Source organism: Solanum dulcamara, chromosome 9 (genome assembly GCF_947179165.1).
Source record: "Solanum dulcamara chromosome 9, daSolDulc1.2, whole genome shotgun sequence".
Taxonomy (NCBI): domain Eukaryota; kingdom Viridiplantae; phylum Streptophyta; class Magnoliopsida; order Solanales; family Solanaceae; genus Solanum; species Solanum dulcamara.
The window spans coordinates 53,636,024-53,648,970 of NC_077245.1; positions in this window are offsets into that span (position 1 = coordinate 53,636,024).

Here is a 12,947-nt window from a genome sequence, read left to right on the forward strand (position 1 = left end):
AATGACCTCAACCTCACAATCATGTGCATCTCATCATCGTGTTACCTCAACCGTATAATCTCTCATCAAAAAGGATCTCGGCAGCATAATCTCACTAGAAATGACCTCGACATCATAATATTCCACCAAAAATGACCTCGGCATTATAATATCTCTCGCCGAAAATGACCTCAACCTCACAATCATGTGCATCTCACCATCGTGTTTCAGAATAAATGCAATCAGCATGCTCACACAAGTAATGAGAAATATATCAAGTCAAGCAATCTGTAATCATAATCAAACTATCAAAGTATTTTATCAAATATACATAGATATATAGATCACGACATGGCATACTCAAATCTCTACAATAACACCTATTATCTTGTATTAACCCCGTCAATTAGTTTAGATTAGTTCATATCATAATTCAATCCATAACCTCATCCCCATTACTCCCCAATAAACACAACAAGGAAAGTTTGGAATTCTAAAAAATTCACGGAGTTTTAGAAGTCCACTTCCCTTAGCCAAATCGAGATTAACAATCAACAAGAGTCTTCCCCTTCCAAATATACTCCGAATCTCCACAATCTATTCAAATAGTATTTCACAATCAGAAACCAAGTCCAATAATACCAAGAATACGAAATTCGGGAAAAATGGGTTTACATCCGGAAATTTTTACATGGAAATGTTCCTCTAAGAATTAGTAACTCATTGGTGAAAATTATTTTGAAAAACAAGTTCAAATCATATCACAATCCTCATTTAAAATATTTTTCCAAAGTTCTTGAAAAACCCCAATTTCTCTAATTAAAATCATTAATTTCTATGTTTAAATCCAGAATTAATCAATGGGTAATGAAGGTTTGAAGTTAAAAAAGTTTACCCAATAGTTTCCACGTAAAAATCCTCTTTCAAATCGCCAATCTCGTACTCAAGAACTCCAAAAATGAAGTAAAAAGCTTAAATCCCCATCGAACCCCTCTCAGATGTCACTTAAGCGACTCGAGTTTCGCCTTCGCATAGGTTCGTTTTCGCGAATAGGAGTTTGCTGCTTAAGTGACCCTACTCGCTAAATTGATGGGTTCATTGCTTAAGCGGATGTCACTAAAGCGATGGGCACCTCTCTTAAGTGAGTCGCTAAAGCAACACCCCTGGCTAAAACAGGGACAACATAACACAGCAAAATCCCAAAATTCACCACGTCTCAAAGTGTACGAAATGACCTTTAGGATTCGTTCGAAATCTCATAAACACAAACCATATATGCAATCTGTAAGGGGGTCAACTCACGATGATCTAATCCACTTCGATAGCCTAACATGTAGACTCAACCTTTTTGTTTTTCTTAATCTCGTTTCACACTTAGACAATGCCTATGAAAATTAAAAACACACAAGCACGTATAGGAACAAGTTTCAACTTTGTATTAAACTCACGCCATAAAAAAGCACACAAAAATCAACCTTACAAAATTTGACCTAATGACTCTCTACTTGTGACTGGTCTGCCTATGCCAATAAATAGGAAACAACACCCAGTCACAACTAGTCATGAGCCTACATAGTCAATTGACATCCCCAACAAATAGGCCAATTCAAAATTCGAATGAAACAAGCTTATCTAAAATACTGACAAAGGCCAAATGACTAGAAACTGCCCAACTGCCCACGCATGTGCGAGGCACACGTGGGTAGCCTTCAATTTTGGCAACAAAATTTGCCTCTGGCCGCCCAAACTCACGCATGTCCATATTCCTGCACTGTGCCCAGGTCCTACCTCACACAGCTTGCCATTGTGGTCCAGTCCCCTAATCCTTTGACCCCTTTGTCCATCACTTAGCCCACGAACTTATTTATCCACGACCTTGCCACGATCATAGCCTTACCTTGCCTTACCTTTGCGCAGCCCTTGTCATGCCTTAGCCATATCTTGCCTTATATGCCTTAGCCATGGCATTGCTAAGGTCTTGTCAATTAAACTTAATCTTGAATGATTGCATTGGGCCTTGACTTGATTTATCATGTAAATCCCTAACCATGCCCGAGCCACTCAACCCATCAAGCTGAGGGTGTAACAAACTTCCCCCACTAGATGAGTTCATTATCCTTGATGAGGCAGAAACTAAGTATGCCTTGATCTCGTTCTCAAACTGCCACAATGATGAACCTTTATCCCATGTAGCATCACACACTAGCTTCCTTTTCCATTGAACCAGAAATTTTGTTTGTCGATTATTCTTGCTTTGACCCAAAGTCCTATGATCCAGAACCTCTCAAGTTGTTCTTCAAACTGCTTTCTTATACATTTCTAGTTGCTGACCTTGTTGGATCCTGAGCATCTTCATAAAAAGGCTTCAAAAAACTCACATGGAATGTAGGGTGAATTTTCAATCTTTCTGGAAAGTTCAACCGATAAGAAACTTCACCCACATTCTCTATGACTTCAAAAGGCCCATCATATTTCAAATCAGTCCACGATAAATCATCTTATTATCGATTTTCTTCCAGATTTGGGGAGTAAGTTTTAGCAACACCTTATCCCCATCTTGAAATTTCGAAGCACGTCGATGTTTGTTTGCATACTTCTTCATTATTTTTGTTGCCTTCCTCAAGCTGTCTTACACCTCATCTAGAAACTCTTGCTTGTCTCATGCATACCTGTAAGCAGCAAGTTCAAATAAAATCACAATCATCATTGAAAGCATTTTTCCAAAGTTTTTGAAAAATACCAATTTCACCAATTAAAATCATCAATTTTCATGTTTAAATTCAGAATTAATCAATGGGTAATGAAGATTTGAAGTTAAATGAGCTTACCCAATAGTTTCCATGCAAAAATCCTCTTTCAAATCGTTTATCTCGTGCTCAAGAACTCTAAAAATGGAATAAAAAGCTTAAACCCCAGTCTAAGCCCTCTCAGATGTCGCTTAAGTGACTTGGTGTCATGACCAAACCCCGTGGGCTGCGACTGGGGTCTGACCTGGACCCCCGTATACGTAACTTTCAAATATAACCAAATTGAACTATGGATAATATGATAAAACCCCAAAAAAACCAATGGGTTAAAACTTTTTCATGCTCATGTAGCCTCCTTCATTCATATCGTATCATAGAAGAGAATGCAAGCCGACAAGGCTACTATAACATAAAAGCATTTATAATGTGCCGTATAGGCACAACCAAAATAAACTCATGAACAACCCACACATATATGTCTATATACCTCTAAAAATAATACGGTAACATATGGCGGGATAGGGCCCCCGTCGTACCCCTAAATAAACAAATACACATATACACCAGAGGACCAGTATAAAAAAACTAGGCTCCGGAATAGTGGATCACCTCCAATCATAGGTGAGCGGAAATCCTGAGTTGGAGGATCTCTGAAATGAACGTTAGTACCTGCGGGCATGAAATGCAGCCCCCCAAAGAAAGAGTGGTCAGTATGATACATGTACTGAGTATATAAGCATAACATAACTGAGATAACAACTGAAATAGGGATGCAGGAAACCAAGTATAGCATTTAATAGGGTACTGTACCTGCACCTCACAAAATAAAGTCCTGTATACCATTATCACATACCGTATCCGGCCTGCTTGGGGACTCGGTGTTACAAACACATCATCTATCATGATAGGCATATATATGCTATTATTATTATGGAACATACAACCCTATCCATGTATATAGCAAGCACATACCGAGGAACGATGGCCCAATCTAAATATCGTGTAATAATACCGAGGAACGACGGCTCGATCCATATATCATATGATAATGCCGAGGTTTGATGGCCCGATCCATATATCATATGATAATGCCAAGGTACAATGGCCCGATACATATATCATATGATAATGTCGAGGTATGACGGCCCGATTCGTATCTCATATATTAGTGCTGAGGAACGACGGCCCGATCCGTATACATGCATATCATATAATAATACCGAGGAACGATGGACCGATCCACATATCACACAACAATGCATATACGTGCATGTAAGACTTGGTAACACATTAGACATCCCCCAACCATTATCATAAATATGCCTAAGAAACCCCAGATTTAGGAATTTACACACCCAATCACTATTCAGCCTATAGAAGGCTCGAGGGTCGTAGTTTAACTACTTCAAGACCCTTAGCATTTAGGAGTGAACTCGAGTCACAAGTTATACTCAGGACTTACAACTGGAATTGCCTTTACACTCATATCATACCTCAATTCACTTATATTTAAGACATTCCAAAGGGAAGAAGAGAAAGGCTTTACACATACCACCTTTAGTCATATAGAAGCCCTAAAAGGCAAAAACTCAATTACTACAGGAGTTCTAATATCACGAAGTCAATGAAACTCATGGCTCATGCTTGGAATTTATGAATGGAATTACCCCAAGCTCATATACATATCATTCATTACTTACGTCTAAGACATGCCAAAAAAGAGAAGAATAGCTTTACATACTTATGCCAAAAACATGCCAAAAGAAAGCTTCACATACCTCGTATGGACTTCTCTTAATCACGTCCACGTCGTCGTCCTACGAACCTATTTAACATGGAAGAAATGCGAGTATCAACAACCTTAACTTTTCAGTGCCCTCAATTGCACCTTATCATTCATGGAACCTATTTTCTTATTCGTCTCCTCGACTAATTCTTTAATTAGTTAAGGCATTAACGAAAATTGGGCAACACCTCCCCTATAAAGTGTCCTATCCGAATTTCCAATTATATCCCTAATCACTACAGACAACCAACAACAACACCCTGCATCATATAAATATAAAACAACACAAGCTCCAAACAACTTGCTGAAAATTACGACACCAAAATAGGGTTTCTAGTCTTTATTTCGCAAAGCCTTTATTTATACAAAACAAGGGGTCATGTGGCTGTTACCAGCATAACACACACCCCTTTTAGAACACATTTAGTCCCTGCAACAAACTCCCACACACCTGCAGCAGTACACCACAAGCACAACACTTTACTTCGACGACAATTCAACTATAGCGATTCCAATTTAGCTTGTTTCAAAGGTCAAGCATTTCTATGATGTTTTCACGTTTCCATCCACTTAAACAACATATAATACACTTCATAACAACACCATAAACTCCAATTTGAAGACAAAGGTCTCACCTTACCCGAAATTGGCCAAAGCTTGCCAAACCTGCATCTCGAAAACTTCTTGGTATGCTGAATTGGGGCGGACTGTTTGTTCCCCTTTTCTGCTGCCCCAAATTGGAATTTTATGTTATAAAACACCATTACATAACTGTGGAATACCTTAAATAATTAATTCATGGAACAAAACTCCGAGTCTTACCTTGGCAGCCCCAAACCCGTAGCTCCTCTTCTTGCCCTCCAACTTTTTCCTCTTCTTCTTTCACACTTTCTCTTGTTTGTTCCAAGTGTAAAGCTGAAGGTATGATTCCTTAGGCATCATAAAATATATATATACACCTTTACATACTTGAGGAACACCGTAGATAATTAATTCACAGAGAAAAATCAAAGAACTCACCTTTAATTCTTCAAAATTGTGGCTGCCTTGTTCTTTTTGGGTTCTTCACATTTTTCCTCTTTTTTGGCTAATGTTTTTGGATGGAAAATGAATTAATAGTCAGCCAACATGTATATATACACCTCCTTAGGAGGTGAAACGTGGAAGCCCCCTAGGGGTGACACGTGGTAGCCTCCTAGGGTGCCACCTCGTCCAAGCTTCTAATCCAAAGCTGCCACATGGCAGCGTGGTGTCCATCCCAAGTAGGTGAGTAACCTGCTTTCTTGTCACCAGCTTGCTTTTCACCTACTTTTTTTTACTTTTGTAAGTTCAGAAACTAGTTTTTGCTCCCTTTCGTAGGTTTGTCATCTCGTCTCATTTTAAGAGTCCATGCACTCCTTGCTACTTAAGCTCGACGTATACTCAAGTAGCTTAAGTGTGTAGGACTTCTAAGTTAGTAGCTTACACAAGCAAGTCGAGTTCCATAATTTGTTAGTTGGTCTCCAACTCCTTTCAAATACTTATAACTCTATTTCCAACCTTCACTATCACGAGGCATCACATCCTCCCTTCCTTAGAGTTATTTGGTAACATGATAGATATTAGGAATCATATAGCGATTTTCAAGAAGCTTACAAACGCGTCTCAAGGTACAGAAGTACGGGATATAACACTTGGATTTCGCTTTCGCGGAGGTTTGCTTTCATATACAAGGGTTTGCTCGCTTAAGTGACCCTGCTCTCTAAAGCAACAGGTGCATCAGTTAAGAGGATGTTGCTAAAGTGATGGCTCGCTTAAGTAATGGCACCTTGCGGACTCAACAGAATTATTGAAATTTTGTTTTGAGGTCTCCTTCACTCGGAACTCGATAAGTCACAAGCAACTGATTCCAAACCTCAAAAAGAACAAAATATACTTGGAGCTTCCAAAAATTACACCGGAACTCTCCCAAGGCCTAAAATCACCCTATGAATCCAACAGAGTCATTGAAATTCGATTCCGTATATCCGATCCCCTAATATTGACCAAAATCAACTTTATGGCTGAAAACTCAAATAATTTCAACTCAATGCCTCAAATACATGATAGAATATTTTAAAAAGGAAACACCTCCACGACAATCATAAATAAACAACATATATATCCATACTCATTTTTATTTACAAGCTTTTTTACACTTATCAAAGACCTAGTCTAGACATGTATAAGAGCTTTTATAAAGAGTATTTGATTAGAAAAAAAACACAACTTTTACTTGAAGAAAGAGTTGGTAGAAGCTGATGAGGAATGTCTGTCATCCCCATGCTTTCAAACAACCTGAAATATACCTTCACCCAAAAAAATGTGTAGAAAAATTAGTATCATTACACCACATATACTGATAGGCATCATAGTCCGACTAGGATCAATTTCATGCAACACATAATAAATTCAGCAAGAACAACATATTAATTTGCACACCTTTCATTACTCAATCGCAGATAATCCTTTTGCCATAGCCCTTATAGTAGATTTGCATTATTTCTTTGTTAGCTTAATATATATATATATATATATATATATATATATATATATATATACAAGAATAATAAGCCCATGTATAATTATCATTTACATCATTCACTTCACAACATACTAAAAATTTAATTATCAGAGATATTATACTCATAACTTCTATCACCCATCACTAGCACATGCCTACTACATCAACCTAGCAAAAATTATTCCGATTAACTACACATCTTAAGCATCACAAAAATAAAAATATACACAAAATTCATAATAATTAGACAAAGGCCACAACACGAAATCAAATGCTTCAAACATACTAGTGGGGAAAGTCTATAGATTACTAACCTCATTTCAACATATCAATGTCATTATCCACTGGGCAAATATGACAGATCTGGCTGGATTTCTGTCTACTAGACTCTCAGAGTTTGCAGTTCTACCATCTGTGCCCTGAATCACTACATGCACTGGTCAATCCTGATAACCATGTGTGAACTAATCCAAATTATTTTGACCCCTAGATGAATGACCACCAAAGTGACTCTGACGATTAAATCTCTTCGCACCACTGTCTATCTAGCTTGTGTAATACCCTCTATCATCATGACATGATCGATAATGCTCCAAAAGATACCACATGATGAAACTAAAATGGTTGTTGCCTTCTGAAGATAACCAGATAATTCCATTACTAAATCACAAATATGCTCGCACTCGGTGGAATACTCGACAAAACATAACAAGACACCTCATGAAAATGAGCCACAAAAAACAAAGTTGTCATGACTCGAGATTATTCCATGGTCGCAACACGGTACTCAAAGACACAAGTGACCCTGAGTTAATCCATGGTCTGACATGATACTAAGATTTACATAAAATAATAGGAAAAATGATAAATATTCCTCTGAATTATCGTAAATGTTACGCATATATACTTTTAGTATATTAGTGTCCTTATCGTCTAAATTGTAAAGCGTATATACCATATATACTAATGGTGGTACATGTTTTCTAATTCTATTGATCTATCCAATATTTATTTTATTTCTACCAGAAATTAAAAGTCTCACCCATATTAATTAAAAAAAAACTCACTCAAATACATAATACCCACACCCAAAAATATAACCCCAAACCCCTAAATTAATTCACTTAGACCCCCAAAAAACTAATTATAGATTAAATATATACGGTAAAGTCAATACTCAAAGAAAATAGGCATATCTTATACGTTAAAATCAATTCTCATTTCAAAGTTTATTAGTTGCAGTAATAGTTAAATAATAATCAGTCATCACTATGGATCTTTCTTAGCCCCCATTTAGGGGGAAATCAGCAGATAAAAGGTTACTTTTAGCCTCTAACTTTAGAAAACTGCCTCAGCAGTGAAAATTAAAATGCTTCTCAACTTCTCTTGTTCTTCCATTTTCTTTTGTTACACACCTTCAGAGCCTGAACTTCTACAAGCAAACAACTTTCATAACTTCTTTCTTTGGTAAAATCTTCATATATACCCAATCATCAATAGAAAATTCAATCTCTCTTCTCCTCACATCTGCATACGCTAGGAAAAAGAATAAAAAAACATCTGACTACTTCACATATACTCTACTTGGCTCGGGGGGATATAGCTCAGTTGGTAGAGCTCCGCTCTTGCAATTGGGTCGTCGTGATTTCTGTCTACTCTGAGTTGTCCTCACCTATTTATAATAAGTCAAACTCTCTCCATAGTCTTATTAACTAACTTGAGCCCTATCAAAACTACTTCACTAATCTCAGACCATCCTATAAGAGATCTACACCTCCTACCATAAAGTATCTCAAATAGAGCTATATGAATATTGGAGTGGTAACTATTATGATAAGAAAACTCAATTAAAGGCAAATGATCACCTCAATTAAAGGCAAATGATCACCTCAATTACCTTTAAAAACAATTACACATGCTCTCAAAATATCCTCCTAGGTTTGAATAGTTTGTTTGGCCTGGCAATTTGTCTGTTCATGAAAAGTTGTGCTAAGCTTCACTTGAGTACCAAGACCTTTCTAAAATGATTTCCAAAAGGGAGATGTGAACTGAGTACCCCTATTTGAGATAATGGATATGGGAAGTCCATGCAATTTTACCAACTCCCGAATGTAAAGTCTAGTATAGTTCTCGGCTAAATAAAATATCTTAATTACTAAAAAATATGTTAACTTAGTCATTCGATCTACAATCACACGTATAGAATCTTGTAGTCGATGCGTGCGAGGCAAACCTATGATGAATTCCATATTCAAATCCCCCTACTTTCAAGTAGGAGTTCTGATATCCTGAGTCATACCTCCCAATTTCTAATATATCCTGAGTCATACCTCCCGATTTCTAATACTCAAACTTAACTTGTTGGCAATTTAGACACTTACTTCCAAAATATTCTTCTTCATACTATTCCATCATTAGACTTCTTGTAGATCACGGTATATCTTAATGGCTCCCAAGTGAATAGAATATCGAGAGCTATGAGCTTCTACTAGTATTTGCTGCCTCAAACCATCAATATCAAGAACATACAACCTATTCTGATAAAGAAGCACATCATCTCCCCCTTAGGAGAAAGACTCAACATAGTTTTGAAGAATTGCTTTTTTCAATTCAACCAAGGTCAGATCATCGTCCTGCTTTGCCTAAAAATCTATCACAAGAGATGATTCTGAACCATTCTGAATGATAACTCTACTAGCCGTTGTATCTACCAGACAAACTCCCAAACGAGCAAGTTTGTAAATCTCACAAACTAACTATTTCTTCTTCTCTCTCAATATGAGCAACATTGTTCATAGACATCCTGGTGAGAGCATATGCCACTACATTGGCTTTACTCAGATGGTATTGACATAGTCCTTCAACAACTTGAGCTATCTCCTTTGAAGAAGATTTAATTCCTTCTAATTGAAATATACTATAGGTTCTTCTAATTTATAACCACATCCATATGAACACCATAAAGTTAGTGCCTCCAAATATTCAAGGTAAAGACCACTATTGCTCACTCAATATTGTGAGTCGGGTAGTTCTTTTCATAAACTTTGAGTTTCTTGGAAGCATAAGATATGAACTTACTATGTTGCATCAACACATAGCCAAAGCCAATTCTAGAGGCATCACAATAAACCACAAACCTAGAAATTCTTCTTACTAGCTTCAAACCACTAAATCTTAACTTTTTTTGAGTTAATTTGGACAAAGGAGAAGCAATAAAGAAAAATCCTTCAATGAACCATCTGTAGTAACCAACTAAACCTATGAAACTCTTGATATTTGAGGAAGAAAGGTTCTTAACTGCTCCGGTGTTTTGAGGATCAACCTGTGTGCCTTCACTAGAGACTATATGGCCAAAAAATGCTACTGGTCTCAACTAAAACTCAGATTTTATGAACTTAGAAAATAACTGCGCTCTTTAAGAATCTGTAAGACAATTATCAAATGGCTTTTATGCGCATCCTCGCTCTAAGAATTGATTAAAATGACATATATAAAGATAATGACAAACATATCCAAATACTGTTTGAACACCCTATCCATCAAGTCCATAGAGGTACAACATTTGTTAGTCCAAAATACATAACCACAAATAGTGACCATATTGAGTCCTAAAGGCTATGTTTAAAATGTCACATACTCTAACTTCTAAGAGATGATAGCTGAATCTGAGGTCTATTTTAGAGAAGAAGCTAGCACCCTAAAGTTGGTAGAACAAGTCATCAATCCTAGGGATAAGATACTTGTTCTTGATTATAACCTTGTTCAGCATACGTTAATTGATGCACATTCTAACAGAACTATCTTTTTTATGCATGAAGAGAACTGGAGCACCCCATGGAGAAATGTTGGGTCTGATGAAACCTTTATCTAAAAGGTCCATTAACTAATCTTTCAACTCCTTAAGCTCAGCTGGAGACATTATGTAAGGAGGAATGGATAAAGGCTGGGTATCTAAAAGAGGGTATATTCCAAAGTCAATTTCTCTTTCTAGGAATTCCTTGAATATCTTCGAAAAACACTTATGGAAATTCATGCACTACTAAAACTAACTGAAGGGTTGGAATTTCAGAACTGGAATCGTTAACCCGAGCTAGATGATAGATGCAATCCTTAAAAATTATCTTTCTGGTCTTAAGGTAAGAGATAAATTGACCTATAGGCGCTGAAGTGCTACCCTTCCACTCTATGATTGGTTCATTTTGAAATTGAAATTTAATAACTCTTGTTCTATAGTTAACTAAGGCATAAAAAGAATATAACTAATCCATGCCAAGAATGATATCAAAATCCAGTATGTCTATCTTTACTAGATCAACTATGGTGATTTTCTGAAAGACAAAGACTGGCAATTTCTGTATACATGTTATCTAGAACTGATTCACCAATAAGACTAGAGACTACGAACGGTTCTAATAAGATTTTGGGAATGACATCAAAATTTACCGCCATATAAAGAGTCACAAAAGAAAGTATGGCTCTTAGATCTAATAATGCATAAATATCAAAGTAAAAGACTCACAACTTCTAGTGACTACATCAGGGAATCATCTTAATCCTTTCTAGTCTAAAAAACATAGAACCTACCTTGGCGTTGTCTTCCACCAATACTAGATAAGGTACCTTACTGAGTTAAGTAACCTGCTAGAGTTGCTGAAGTGTTAGGTTGAGTCTGATGACAAACATCCTTTCTTTTACCTGGGGTCGATGGGCGATTCCTCAATCTGTGACCTATATTTCCACATCAAAAATATCCACCACTACCGGCCATAAACTCCCACATGTAGTTCTTACCGTACTTCTGACAAATCGAAAAAGTGTGAACGCTAGTAATGCTGCTACGTGACTTAGAGCCTAGTGCCTTATACTTGCTCTTTAATATGAACTTACACATTGGAGTATTAGCAGAATATGGGGCTGAGTTTTAATACTTTTGATAAAATTGAGAGTGACTTCCACCTCTTAATTGCTAATAAGAGTAGTCCACATTATCTGTTCGACCCCTCTTATTCTCCCTAGAACTCTTCTCAATGTTTTCCTCTTTAATATGCTGAGCATGAGTCATCATGTAGGAGATGTCCATATTCTTAATCAATATCATTATTCTACACTCTTTACCACCATCTCAAAACACTGAAGAGAAACTTACTCATGCGGGACTTAGAGTTGGCCATCATTGTTGGAGCATACTTTGAAAGCTGACTGGATTTCAAAGAGTACTTTTTCACTATCATGTTACCCTGCTTTAGATTAGTAAACTCTTGGGCCTGAGCTTCTTTCATCTTAAGTAGAAAGAATCTTTCCAAAAATGCATCCTCAAACTTGTCCTAATCAACTAATTCTGCATCAATAGCTCTGTCATACTTCCATTGCTTGTACCATATTTGAGTCACTTTCTTCAAATGATAAGTAGCCAAATCTATACTCTTAATTGGAGTGATACCTATAATTTGAGTAATCTTCTTGATTCCCTTAATAAATACTTGAGGGGTCCTCTTCCATCTTAGAACCATGGAATTTTGGAGAATTTATCTGAGTGAAATCTCGTACCCCTGTTGCCATTGTATTTCATTTGGGTTACCCTTAGCAATAGCCTACTGATTGACCTGAGTGGTCATGGCCTAGTCTAGAACATGAAACATAGCCCTAAACTCGACATGAGATAGTTACTAATTTCGAGGGTGTATTAGAGCTGGTGGTGCTAGCTGATCCTTGTTCCTATTCCTTCTGACATATACTCTTTTGGGAGGCATGATTTATAAATGCGTAGATCACAAACTAGAAGGAGATTGTATAGAGTTAAACTCTATCACACGATTAAGAGTATGAAAGAAGTGAAGTATTTCCTAAAATATTTCATAGCCTTTTATTCATAGATGTGGAATGCTTCACACCC